The sequence below is a fragment of the Hibiscus syriacus genome, unplaced genomic scaffold (genome assembly GCF_006381635.1).
Source record: "Hibiscus syriacus cultivar Baekdansim isolate YM2019G1 unplaced genomic scaffold, ASM638163v2 tig00111635_pilon, whole genome shotgun sequence".
NCBI classification, from domain to species: domain Eukaryota; kingdom Viridiplantae; phylum Streptophyta; class Magnoliopsida; order Malvales; family Malvaceae; genus Hibiscus; species Hibiscus syriacus.
Window position 1 is genome coordinate 128,391 of NW_024063141.1, and position 13,212 is coordinate 141,602.

At 34.9% G+C, this 13,212-nt stretch overlaps 1 pseudogene; it reads right to left on the reverse strand.

The window, feature by feature from the left end:
- Positions 1-501: 501 nt before the first annotated feature.
- LOC120166354 lies at positions 502-7,429 on the reverse strand (annotated as a pseudogene).
- Between the last annotated feature and the right edge of the window lie 5,783 nt (positions 7,430-13,212).

Here is a 13,212-nt window from a genome sequence, read left to right on the forward strand (position 1 = left end):
AAACAGTGAGTTGAGTTCTCGTCTCAAAATCTATGTTGTTTTGTATCGTATTACTATATGTTAAGTTTGAAATAAATAAAAATTTGTATTCTACATAGTCCAAATTTTACACCATACTATTATGTTTTCAATTTTTTTTTTGTTGCTCTTCTGATTTTAATTTTAAAGTTTCACTTGAAAAAATTCTCCCCATTCTAAAGTTTTATCATGATTAATTCGGATTAACCCACGTCACACATATGAATAGGTGAGTCTCCCGATAAATATTTTCTACATACACAGACTCAAATTCAAAACCTACTTAGAATAATATAATACTACTTACCACTTCAACCCATTACCACTTCAACCAACCACATTGGTTTGTTTTTAATTTTGTTTAATAAAAACGTCTCGAAACTGTATATTTATATCATATTGGTATGTTCTTATTTTGTTTATTTTATAATTGTGTCACATTAATGATAATATTATGAATTCAAAATCTGTAAATTTATTTCATATTGCCATGTTCACTTGTGTTAGGTCTCAACTTGGACGTCAATACATGCATGCATTGATTTCATTAACAAGATTCCGCAAAAACCATGGAAGATGTTTCCATCCATGGCTTCAAATCTTCAAGTCTTACCGAATTCCTGAATGGGCATCTCCGATCTACAAAAAAAGACGAGGATTTAAATCCGTACCAACAAAAACGAAAAGCGGAGGTGAATGAACAACAAGAATGTTCAAGTTAAAGATACGAGGTACAAAACGTGCAGACAACAAGGTCAGTTACTAACGGTTAAAGGGAGCCGGGGCAAACCACAAAAACCGACACATCGGGCAACCAAAACAACCATAAGCTAAGAGTCATTATCGAACGTGTTGGGATATCTGGCTAGCAGTTGTATCACTTCCACAGTTTAACAAATTTGTCATGACTTGCGGACGAAACCAGCCTCATCACGGGGATACAGCCAATGCAGCTACGAGTCCTTCATGAGCCGACAAAGCCACGGTCTTATTCTCCGACATGTTCCATGGCTCCAAAGACTGAACCCGACATGGAAACAAGACATGTCATGATGAAAATTGCGAGGTAAACAACTAAAGAGTATAAAAGATTACTTGCCTGGAAACAACCAATAGCGAGCAATGATTGAAATGTAGGATGGAAAACACAGGAGTGAAACTTGTTGCCATTACAGCTTAATTCATGAACACATTCCCCTTCACTGCCCGACCCAAAGGACCAAACTCGGACCGAGTCCTCGCTAACAGATGCTAGAAGCTCACCTGAAGGGTCCCAGCATACAGAATGGATCAATTTAGTATGTCCCTGCTATTACAAATTGAAAGACAAAGGAAGTCGGTCATGCTGCAACAGAGTAAAATGCAGAAAATACAATCTCGATTCATATATCTACGTACAAAATAAATTTCTATTACATAATTTACAATCCATGTTGACTACATTAACCTGTAACGAGTGTCAGCAAGTTTGAGTCTCCGTGTCCAGTATAGATACAACATTCTCAGCAGCTGCAGCAAGATATTTTCCGAGGCGAGGTTGAAATCTCAATTGAGCTGTCCCAGGTGCCGTACCACCCTGATCCACACAAAGAAAACGCCGTGACAGACCAACGAGAGGCCAGAATTTGATACATTTGATTTGCAAGAAAATATGATGCAAAGATCATACCTTGAAAGCTCTTGCACAGCTCCATTGTTGATACTCCAATATCGTATTTCACCGTCACCATCACAAGAGCAGATAAGATCATCTTTAGTTGGATGGAAGTCAAGTGACATAACGTTACCTGAATGTCCTATAAATGTACGAAGCGAATAACCAGGCTGCAGAAATTTTCAAGGAAAATTAAATGAAAACCGAGAAGAAAGAAAACTCAGAATGAAATAGCATGAACATGCACAGAATGCTTTAAATGAGAACATTAAGGGGTTTTAAATGGACATACAAGAAGACATAACTAGCTCAAAAACCAAAATAACAAGTAAAAGAAAGAAGAAAGTTCACTAACACTGTCAGCATCCCAAACTCTGACAGTTTTGTCAAATGAAGATGTTGCAAGGCGTGATATGCTTGGTCTGAAACGAACATCAGTGATCAAACATGAATGTTCTTCAAGCGTAGACTTTGGCTTCAAAGTGTCCGTGTACCATAATACAGCCTGTGTTGCAAAATATATATATATATATATACTTCTTACCAACACAAAAGGTATGAAAAAAAGCTAAGCTCCTCTCTTAGGACTAACCTTTTTATCATGGCCACCAGTAGCAAGCAACTTTCCATCTGATGAGAAATGACAGCAAGTAACTTTGCTACTGCTTGCTCGAACGGAATTTAGTTCCATAAATGTGAAACCTGAAGTCAAATTCAAATTTGGTACACTGTAAAAAATATTATGCGTCAAAACAATCCACGTGCATTATGTAGTAATGCAATAATAGAATACAAGATGAAAGTGTATCCCTAAAAATTAGAAATAAGGATAGATGAATGCGCCCACACAATTGCACGGTTTCTTTCGGCAAAATTCAGTTAGCATTTGGATATATAAAGAATACAGCAAAATTATGAAATAGTCGCAATAACCAACATTCAGAATAAGACTACAATGTACAAAAGTTTAATGAGATATACAGATCTATGCTTAAATATACTTGGTCTCAAACAAGGATGTATTAATTGTCATAGCCATTCGGAAAAAGAATTAGGACAGTATCATATTCACTGTATCCAAGAACAACAAGGACATAAAATATGCCAACAGAGTGAAACTACAACGTCCCACAAAAGAGGCTACATTAGATTCACTGCAACAGCAGACTATCAAATCATAACAACCATACAAGTAATATTTATACACCTTTAGTTAAATCCATACATCGGCCAACAGCATCCCTAGGATCTGTATCATCATGGGATAAAAAAGACTCAACGTTATCATCAAGAGCCCCATCCTCCACAAACCGATCCATTTCAGCCTGCAATTCAAGATCTTTATCACCCCACTGCCAAAATGGAGTTCCAATGAGAAATTTTGCAAGGAATTTTTAGTTCCTCCACAAACATTGGAAAATAATTAATACTCACCAACTGATTCGAAGGTGATGCAAGTGTGCCGGCACCATCAGCGCCAAACATCATCATAGGCTTGGAAGAACTCCCGCTATGAGGAAGAGTGGGAATTGAAATCACATCTCCAGGAGCGTGTGTTGATGGTGTAGAAGGTGCTGAACTAGGGGAGGGTCCAGCTGTGTTTGCTGTCCCTGAGCTATTTGCAGGGCCTGAAGACGACACCGGCTGTTTTCTCTTTCTCCCATTCTGGTTTTTTGAAACCTTCAAATGAATTAAGGAAATTATGTTTGGAACCTACTCATGTATGCTTTCAAGCTAAGAATCAGAGCTCAAATAACAACTTTATATTACTTTCCACATACAGGTCCCTGAAAATATAGCTTATAATTGCAACCCAAGGAAATAAACAGGTTTTGAACTAAACATCAGATAGCACCACAAATATTGGCAATTCAAGAAATATTTCCATGAGATAAGTACTATAAGGGGAAAAAGGCAGAACAACATTAATGTTTTTGGAGCTACTCTACTATAATCTCAGGGAGAGCCACATGCACCCCTTATGGGTTAATCAAATTTCTTTAACAAAAATGGTATGGGAGGATAGGGAAGGAGATCTAAGGGGAAGTTCAAAACCTGAGTTAGTCTATTAGCAATAAATGTTGGGAACAGGGACGTTACAAATATCTACCCTGCCCATACTGACCACACACAAAGTCAAACATCACAAGTGTGCCACATGGAAGCAGACAAAACCCTCAGACAGAAAAGCTTTTCGTAAGACGAACTATGGATAAATAGAAACAGGCAGACCTGATCATTCCCTCGAAATGAGTTGGACATGCTCCCATCCACAGTGACACTTCCACCTCCACCAACTTTATCTTGCTGATGTAAGCTTGGATTAGAATTTTGTGACTGTTGATTCGAAAGTCATGCTGCTGTGAATTGTTGTTCTGCTGCTGCTGCAGATGCAATTGTGCTAATTTTAACTACAAGGAAAATTCCTATCAAAAAAAAAACTACAAGGAAAATGAAATATCTTAGAAATGGGAGGAGTATAGAACTCGTGGCAACAAAATGCCAAGCAATAAAATCAAGGTAAAAGCACACTTTATAGGGACAATAATACCTTCATTAGCATATCAGTATCTCCCCGAGGCATGAGTGGACTGCCTGCCTGCAAAGATGATACATTTGGAACAACATCACCAACGGAATTAGAAAGGCCATCCTTCCTAAGGCCCATGGTCCCATTATTATTCAATAGCATTCTCAATCTTCTATTATCATCACTGCCAGAAGGTGATGTCAGATTCTGCTGAGCAAGTATGAGTTGCTGCTGATGCTGTGGTGTCAGCATCTGAAGTTGATGAAAAGGCTGAGGCGTCTGTATAAAAGACTTTTGCTGCTGAAGTAACCCAGTGCGCAATTGGTCCAGTCCCTAAAAACAGATCAAATGAAAACAATCCAAAGGAAACACTAGGTGAAAAATAAAACTTACATTATTTTTTATAAAACTAGGTAACTAGAGCAAATCAAAACTTACTGTTAATGGCCATCCTTTCAAAGTTAAATTATTACCACCTTGATTTGACCCTGAAAAACATGAAATCACATTTATCTAATTTCCAAATTCCTAAGTTATATGAACCGAGCATATCACAAGGACAAGGCACCGTAGTTGAGTTAATACTATCATCAGTTTGCCATTTTCAAAAGAAAGATGCAATTTAAACAGAATAACCTGAGAAAGAGACTTTCCTGGAATTCCTATTAAAGATCCATCAGGACCATTGGCTATATGCTTCAATATCGGATTTATCTCGCTCTTAATATCCTGCTTCCAGATGAAAATTCAGAACATGATCAGAGAGGCAACATGAGAGAAAACAATTTAAGGTGACCTACCGGTGTTGTTCCTTGCAATTGCTTACTCCGAGCTTGAACTTGTGGAGACATACCACCAGCTGTACTGTGCAAAACTTGCCTGGAATTTAAATGATGAAAAATAAGTTAATCGCTGAAAATAACTGTGTGAACAAACCTTAAATAATCTGAGAGGTTATTTTCGATGAAAAAGGAAATAAAACAAATCACCCGGAAGACTGTCCGGCCGCTGCTGCAGGCTTCAATATCGAGGCATGATTTGGATCCAAGAGCTGGCCAGCGTTGTCTCCGTACGTTTCCTGTAAGGAGTTCCTACAATATTAACAACTAAAAGGAGAAAATATTTCTGAGAAATCAAAACAATCCACCAACCTTCATAGCTGCATCATCCAAAGGATCCCTTTGAAGTGGCACTTTTAGTCTTTCTTCATACATCTTAGTCGCCATGGCATTCGCAGTTCCAGCAGGCTGACGTATGAGAGAATCATTTCCAACAAGTCCATTTGTATTTCCATTTAGGAGATGAGACCCATCCCTTCGCTGCTGGGGTTGCTGCTGTTGCTGTTGTTGCTGCTGTTGTTGTTGTTGTTGCTGGGCATGCCTCTGCAATAAAAGCTGTTGCATCTGCAGTTGTTGCTGCTGTTGATGTTGAGGCTGCTGAGGTTGCTGCTGTTGCTGCTGCTGCTCTCGTGCTTTAATCAGCTGAGTCTGCAATATTAATACACCATAAACATCACATATTTAAGAAGAAATCATTCGGGAGACTTGAAGATTTCACAATCTACACTATGAACTTAAATAATAATATTTTTAACCAAATTCAACAGGGAAACACTTCTCCTGCCTTTTATTGCTTCCTTTCTTTCATGACAAAAAGGCCCTTAGTTAGCAAGTTCTGTGACAAAGAAACCAACAAACGCCCTATGGCTACCATTATGCAATATGCCTTTAGGAGAAGAATCCAATTTCCACGAATAATTTTAAACACATGACCACTCGAAGCACACTGATATGAATTGTAAGAACGTTCAATGTAGTTTCCTACTAAAATCAAAGGCAGCCAACCTCAATATATGATGCAGCAACCTCTGAGTGCTTCTCATTAGTCCTGGCAATGAATATGTCCCAGAATACAGACCACCATTCAAATAGAAAACCTCCAGGTGCATCAATAGCTGGATTCCAGGTTCGGAAGGAGCACCAGCATCAATGAAAATATTAAGTTTTTTAAGGCAAAACAGATACTTAGGGTGAGAAGAGACAACATAATAGATAAGGATAGATCTTCTTCGGCTTTAACATAATTCTGGAATCCACTTAGTTACTTACCCACAGGATCCGATGATACTTTCCCTTCAGCTTGAAAAGCCTGAGCTGAAGCCTTTAAATCCCTCTTTACTAAATAATCATGTATATACACATCTAACCTGTTATTGAGAAAATACATGGTCATACGGTATAGCTAATGAGAACAAGAAATCAGAATTTACGAGCATAACTATTAGCTCAATAAGCAAAGAAAACCAAAACCGTAGTAGAAATGTAAGCCTTAAAACAATGAAAATCTGATAAACAGCAGCTCTAAACAATTCAGGAATTTAACATGATATTGTCAAAAGAAATGAGAAACAAAGCACGCCAAGAAAAATTTTAATTTTTGATGCAACAGTCTTTTCAAAAAGGGCATCACATTAAATAACAAAACCCTAAACCAAATTTATTATTTAAAGAAATGCAAAACTGAAAAACACTAGCTTGAAGTTCCAGAACAAAAAAAAAACCCTAAAATGAGCAGCTTCAAAGAACTAAACTTGAAATCTCAAAATACTTTAAAATAAGAACAAGCCAAAACCCTGAAAAACTTACATACACAGAACTCAAATAAAGCAAAAAATGGAGAACTTCAAAGCCACATTAAAGACTTCAAAAAAAATTGAAACCCAAAAACAGTTAACTTTAATAAGAAGGGGGAAGGAGACTTGCATTTTATCAGCTTCCCAGTTGGTTTGAGACATCTTGTTGAGTCCAACAACTGCCTAGAAAACACTTGAGAACAAGACAAGATTCGTAGGTACTTTGTCTGACCAGCTTCTCTTCAAGTTTTAAAAGCTACCCAGGAAATGAAAGTATTAACCTGTTATAGCACTAAACCGAAAAAAAAAACATTTAAGGCCAAAAGAAGAAAACTTATTACAGTTGTAGAAAAAGGGGAATCTATGTGGATAACAATAGAAGAAAAACAAACAGAACCTCTTAATTTTAGCAATATAAGAAATTATATATATTTATTTATAGAAATTAAAGATTAAAAAAATAAAAAGAAAGAAAGGGAAAGATACCTGCAATCCCAAAAACTTCTATTATTAGTGCTTTTTGGAGTTAATTTATATTATTCCTTTTCCTGTAGCTTCGGGTGGATTTGGGGTTGCTACTGCAGCTATCATAATGCTTTCACACACACACACACACACAAACCCCTTTTAACTTCACTAATTTTCAAAATGAGACTGATTTAAATTGCACTGTTTTCTTGCAAATGGCCATTGTAACCTTAATGCTTCCACCAAAATACATTACGTTTTATAAATAAAACATATGAGTTAGGTGAGGTTAGTATGAATTAAGGGTAAACTACATAAATGACCAATCAACTATGGTGTATGGTCCAAAATGACCACTATTTTCAAATTTGTATCAATATGATCACTGAATTATTTAAATAGTTTAAATATAGTCATTTATCGTTAATATTTAATGAAAGGGTTTACGTGACAGTTAATAAAATTTGTATAATTATGATGTAGGTCTTTGTAAAGTTAATGTATTCACGGTGCTTAAACCATGCTTTGTTTTCTTCTATTTTTGTTACTACTTATATATGATTTGTTTTCTTAGATTTTCATTTAACGCAATTTGATCTTGATTCTATTTTTAATTTTTTTAATGCCTTAATTTGAGCATTAACTTTAAAATATTTTATTCTAGTAATGTATTAAATTTATAAATTAAATCCCTTGGATTTTAGAATTAATCAATTTGATCGCTTAGATTAACTTTAATTTATAATTTTTAATTAGGTCATAATTTCAATTTATTTTAATAAATTTATTTCTCCAATCAAATTATGACATATATCACATTTTGTATAATACACTTTAATTAATTTAATAAATTTTTAATTCAATCAAAATATGACACGTGTTACCATTTGAATTGAAGTAAAAATAAATAAAGTTGAGTTTTGACACCTAAGAGAATTCAACTTGGGTCCCAAGGGTAACCTACACATGTCTTAACCACTGAGCTAATTCTTATGTTTGTTATTGAGATAATAAATATGCTAATTCTCACACATGTCCCAATTGGTTTCATTGGATTTGAACTCAAAATGAATTAGTAACCAAGAAAACCTTAACCAATAAGCTAAATATAATATTTATGAATCAATTATAATTATAGATATAGATATAATTATAATTGATTCCTAAATATTATATTATATATATATATATATTATAGTTAATGATAAAAAATAAAAACGGATAAGTAAACTTACGTCTAGGTCAATTGAGAATATAATAACACTTAAATTACTAAAATAAATCTAATAATTTAATTATAATTGATTAAGATTTCAATATTTTTAAACTAAATTTATTGTTTTCATATTTATCTTTAATGATTTTGGATAATTCCATTTCATTACCCAAGAAAGCAGGAGACCTGCTACAAATTACAGCATACATAAATCAATAGATCGTAGGATAACCAGTAATTAACGCAACAGGAAAACAGGAAAGGAACTAGCTAAGAAATGCAGAACTAAGCTTAACAAACAGGAAACCAGAAAAGAAGCACAGCTAAGAGATGCCCCAGCTTGCACAGAGAGTGGCATTCCTTGAATCGGCTCTGTTAATAGGCTTGCCAGCAAACCGGATGCGAACTGTCTCCTTAATATCCTGTAAAACTGCTTCCACTGACCTAAAGTTGCTCCCAAATAATCTGTTGTTTCTTTCCTTCCAGGTACAGTAAATGTGACTGGTCCAAGCGAGCTTAAGAACTTTCACAATGAGCGATTTTCCCTTAAGACAATGGATCGCCGAAGCGAGTTCACCATCCCAATTACTAACCACACGAAACAACCCACACAAAATAAGAATAGACCTCCACAAACTCTTAGCAAAGCTACATTCAAAAAATAAGTGCTCCCTAGATTCTGCCTCACGACCACACAACAAACAATTAATATCATCAATACTAAGACCGAGCCTTTGAAGTCTAATCCGAGTAGGGAGTCTATTTAAAATGGCCATCCAAACAATAATGCTCTGCTTGGGAATACGCCTCGAAAACCAGACAAGATGTTGCCAAGGGACCTTTGCTTCCTTAATACGCATGTTATCCCAGATACGTCTCGCACTAAGGTCAGGAGCTGGATCAGCCAGAAGATGAATAATAGATGGCCTAGCTTTCAAGAGGCGTTTGAAGCTCCAGCTAACATTATTGGGGATATCCAACTGCCAGAAATCACTGTCTCTAATCACATAGGCACGCAGCCAAGCCACCCAAAGAGAACCTTCATTGGCCAACAATTTCCTGACTAGTAGCACAATACAGGCCTTGTTCCAACCGCCTATATCTTGCACACCCAAGCCTCCCTCAGACTTCAACAAACAGACTTTCCTCCAACAAACACGGGCACCCCTCGCAGACGAGTCAGACCCCTTCCAAAAGAACCTAGAATAGAGCTGCTCGATAGTTCTAATAATCTCTTTTGGAAGAATTAATTGTCGACACCAAAAATTAGCCATGCTGAATAAAATAGCATAGATCAGTTGCAACCTACCAGCAAAGCTGAGGTGTTTGTTGCCCAAATATTCAGTTTAGCTTTGATCTTATCAATGAGACTTCGGCAGTCCTTCACAGTTAATTTCCTTGACACCAGTGGCACACCCAAGTATCTCACCGGGAGACTACCCAATTTAAAGCCAGTAATATTCCTGATGGAAACACATTGCTGGGCAGAAATTCCAGCAGGAAATAGTTCACACTTACTAGCATTAAGCCTTAGGCCTGACATAGTGTAAAAAACATCCAGGATAGGTTGCACCCCAATAATAGAGTCCATAGATCCTTTGCAAAAGATAAGTAAATCGTCCGCAAAGAAAAGGTGGGTAAACCCAATTTTTTTGCACTTAGGATGGTAGTTAAAGATACCCTTAGCAGCGGCCAAATTCAAAAGTTTGGATAAGACTTTCATCGCCAGCACAAAGATGTATGGTGAAAGGGGGTCCCCCTGCCGAACACTCGAGCACCCTTAAAGTATCCTGGTTATACAGAGCATGAATGGTAGTGCAAGTTCTTTTGTTAGCCACTATTGAGTTAAAGAAACGGGTGCCTTGGTCACCATCTCTGATCCAATCAACTTTAGCCTTCTGTTTATAGAATAGTAGCTCCGCCTGTTCAAGGGAATGAAGCTCCCTTCCTGCCTCCAATTCATCTTTAATGAAACTTCCAACAGGAGAAGCACATAAGTTTGAAAGTTGAATATTTTGAAGCTCATCTCTCTTCCTTTGAACTTGCCAAGAAATATCGCAAAAGTGGGACATGTTGAGTTCCTTAAGGCAGCGTTTTAATCTTTTCAACTTCAAGAATAATGCATGAGCAGATTTCCAATGGTCGGGGACTGCCATGAATTTTTTACAATAGACATAAAGTCAGGATGTGTTGTCCAGAAGTTAAAAAACTTGAATGGCTTTGGCTTATCAATGGGAGCATCCTTGTGAAACCAGACTAGAACTGGGCAGTGATCTGAGTCGCCAGGGGCATGAAATTCCACCACCGAAGAAGGAAAAGCCACAAACCAACTAGGATTAATAAGTACACAGTCTAACTTACGAGCCAGGTAAGTATCCTGTTGTTTTTTTGACCAGGTGAATAAAAGGCTAGTATACTGGTGGTCAACGATTCCCAATTCCTCAACACATCTCTGGAAATCAGAAATATCAAAAACAGTAGCAGAGTTTACTGCATTCGAGCTTTCCTCCATGTTTAAGATGACATTGAAGTCTCCACCGATCAACCAAGCATCACTTCCCACTACACTAGCCGTAGTGCTTAGCTGATTTCAGAGCTGTCTACGGGAAAAACTGTCATTTGAGCCATACACCGCAGATAAAAAGAAAACCTTATCACCGAAAGTACTCTTAATGGTGATACTTTGGTCAAAGATAGAACTAATGGAACAACTCAAGTGATTTTGCCAGAGCACCCAAATTCGGCCATTATCAGAATAACTATAATTGCAACAGAATCCCCAATCAACAAACTTTTTAGAAAGAATACCTCCAGAGTTACTCTCCTTTACTCTAGTTTCAATTAATAATTATAATCATAAAAAATAATTTAATATTCAAATTATAATCATAAAAAAATTTAAGATGCAAATTATAAAATTTATCTTTTTATTTTAAATTGTGCTCGTGAATTCGGGTATGTTAAATAAATTTTTAATTAAATTTTAAATATAATTTCATATATTAATATATATAATCATTAATAAATAAATATAAATTTAATTTAAAATATTAAAATCTTAAATTAATTTTTAACATATTAGATTTTTTTAGCAATTTAAGTGTTGTCATATTCTCAATTGGCCTAGATTTAAGTCCTCACTTCTCTATTTTTGTTTATATCATTAACTAATAATATATAATATATAAAAAATTTAATTGATTCCTAAATATTAGATTTAACATATTGGTTTTGCTTGGTTACTAATTGATATTGGGTTCAAATACAATTAAGTTATTTTAATTTTATTTTCTGCCTAAACATAAACAAGTTATATAACATATATATTATCTTGATGATAAGTGTGAGAATTGGCTCAACGAATAATTCTAAAATCTAGGGGATTTAATCTATACATTTAATATATGGCTAGAATGAAAGATTTTAAAGTTAATGCTCAAATTAAGGCATTGGACAAATTAAAAATAGAATCAAGATCAAATTGCATTATATGGAAATCCAAGGAAACAAATCATATATAAGTAGTGACCAAAATGGAAGAAAACAAAGCAGGGTGCCAGCGTCGTGAATACGTAAATTTACAAGACCTAAGTCCTAATTATATCAATTTTTGTTAACTGTCGCGTAAATACTTCTGTTAAATGTTAACTGTAGTTGACTATATTGAAGCAATTTAAATAGTTCAATTGCCATATTGACACAAATTTGAAAATGATGATCATTTCAAGATCAAGCCATAGTTGAGTGGCCATTTATGTAGTTTACCCATGAATTAACTAGTAAATTCAATATGAAATACAATTCCTTTTGCAGTTCCATTTTGGGGCCTCTTTTCTTCGATATTTATTTGTTTTTGCCTTTCTTCTGGTTCGGACCCATTATTTTGTTTCTAATTTAAGCTTTGCCCATGGTTCAAGGTTTTAAGCCCAAATATGATATCATATAAGTATACTCATTACATACACTCAATTTGAACTATATAATTAGAATTTAAGGATTAGAAGCTAAGTAAAAAATATATATTATTTCTGTAGGAACTAAGTGGCCTCCGTGGTAAAGAAATTATTGTTATTCCTTGAGGACTCATGTTCAAGCACCATAGATATCACGGGTATGAGCGTTAAATGACAAAAGGTTTAGAGTTTTCTTTGAACATATATTGTCTTGTAATTACTCCATATTAATCATATATATATATGGTATATAATTAGCTCATCTGTTAAATATAAAAGGGTAAATTATGTTTTTAATACATAAACTATCAGTTTTGGTATGTTTTAGTATTAAACTTTCAATTTTTTCAAAACCATACATAAATTTTAGTTTTTGTTTCAAATTAGTACTTCGTTCAAAATTTAACGTTAATTTTTGGAAAAATGAAAGTTTAGGTACTAATGCAGACCAAAATCGATAGTGTAGGTATTAAACACGTTAATTTTTTAACAGTTGGGTACTAAAATGAAAAAAAAAACGTTGCGTATTCTTTTAAAAAAATAAAAGTTTAAGTACTAAAACAAACAAAAACTGATAGTTTAGGTACTAAATACGTAGTTTACCCAATATAAAATTATTTTATCTTTGACAATCATTGCAATATTTGAATTAAAAAAATTTAATCCGACTCATTCAAATTTGATATTTTATTTAATTTATTCTAATTAATAAAATAAAATAAATTTAATATTGGATTGATA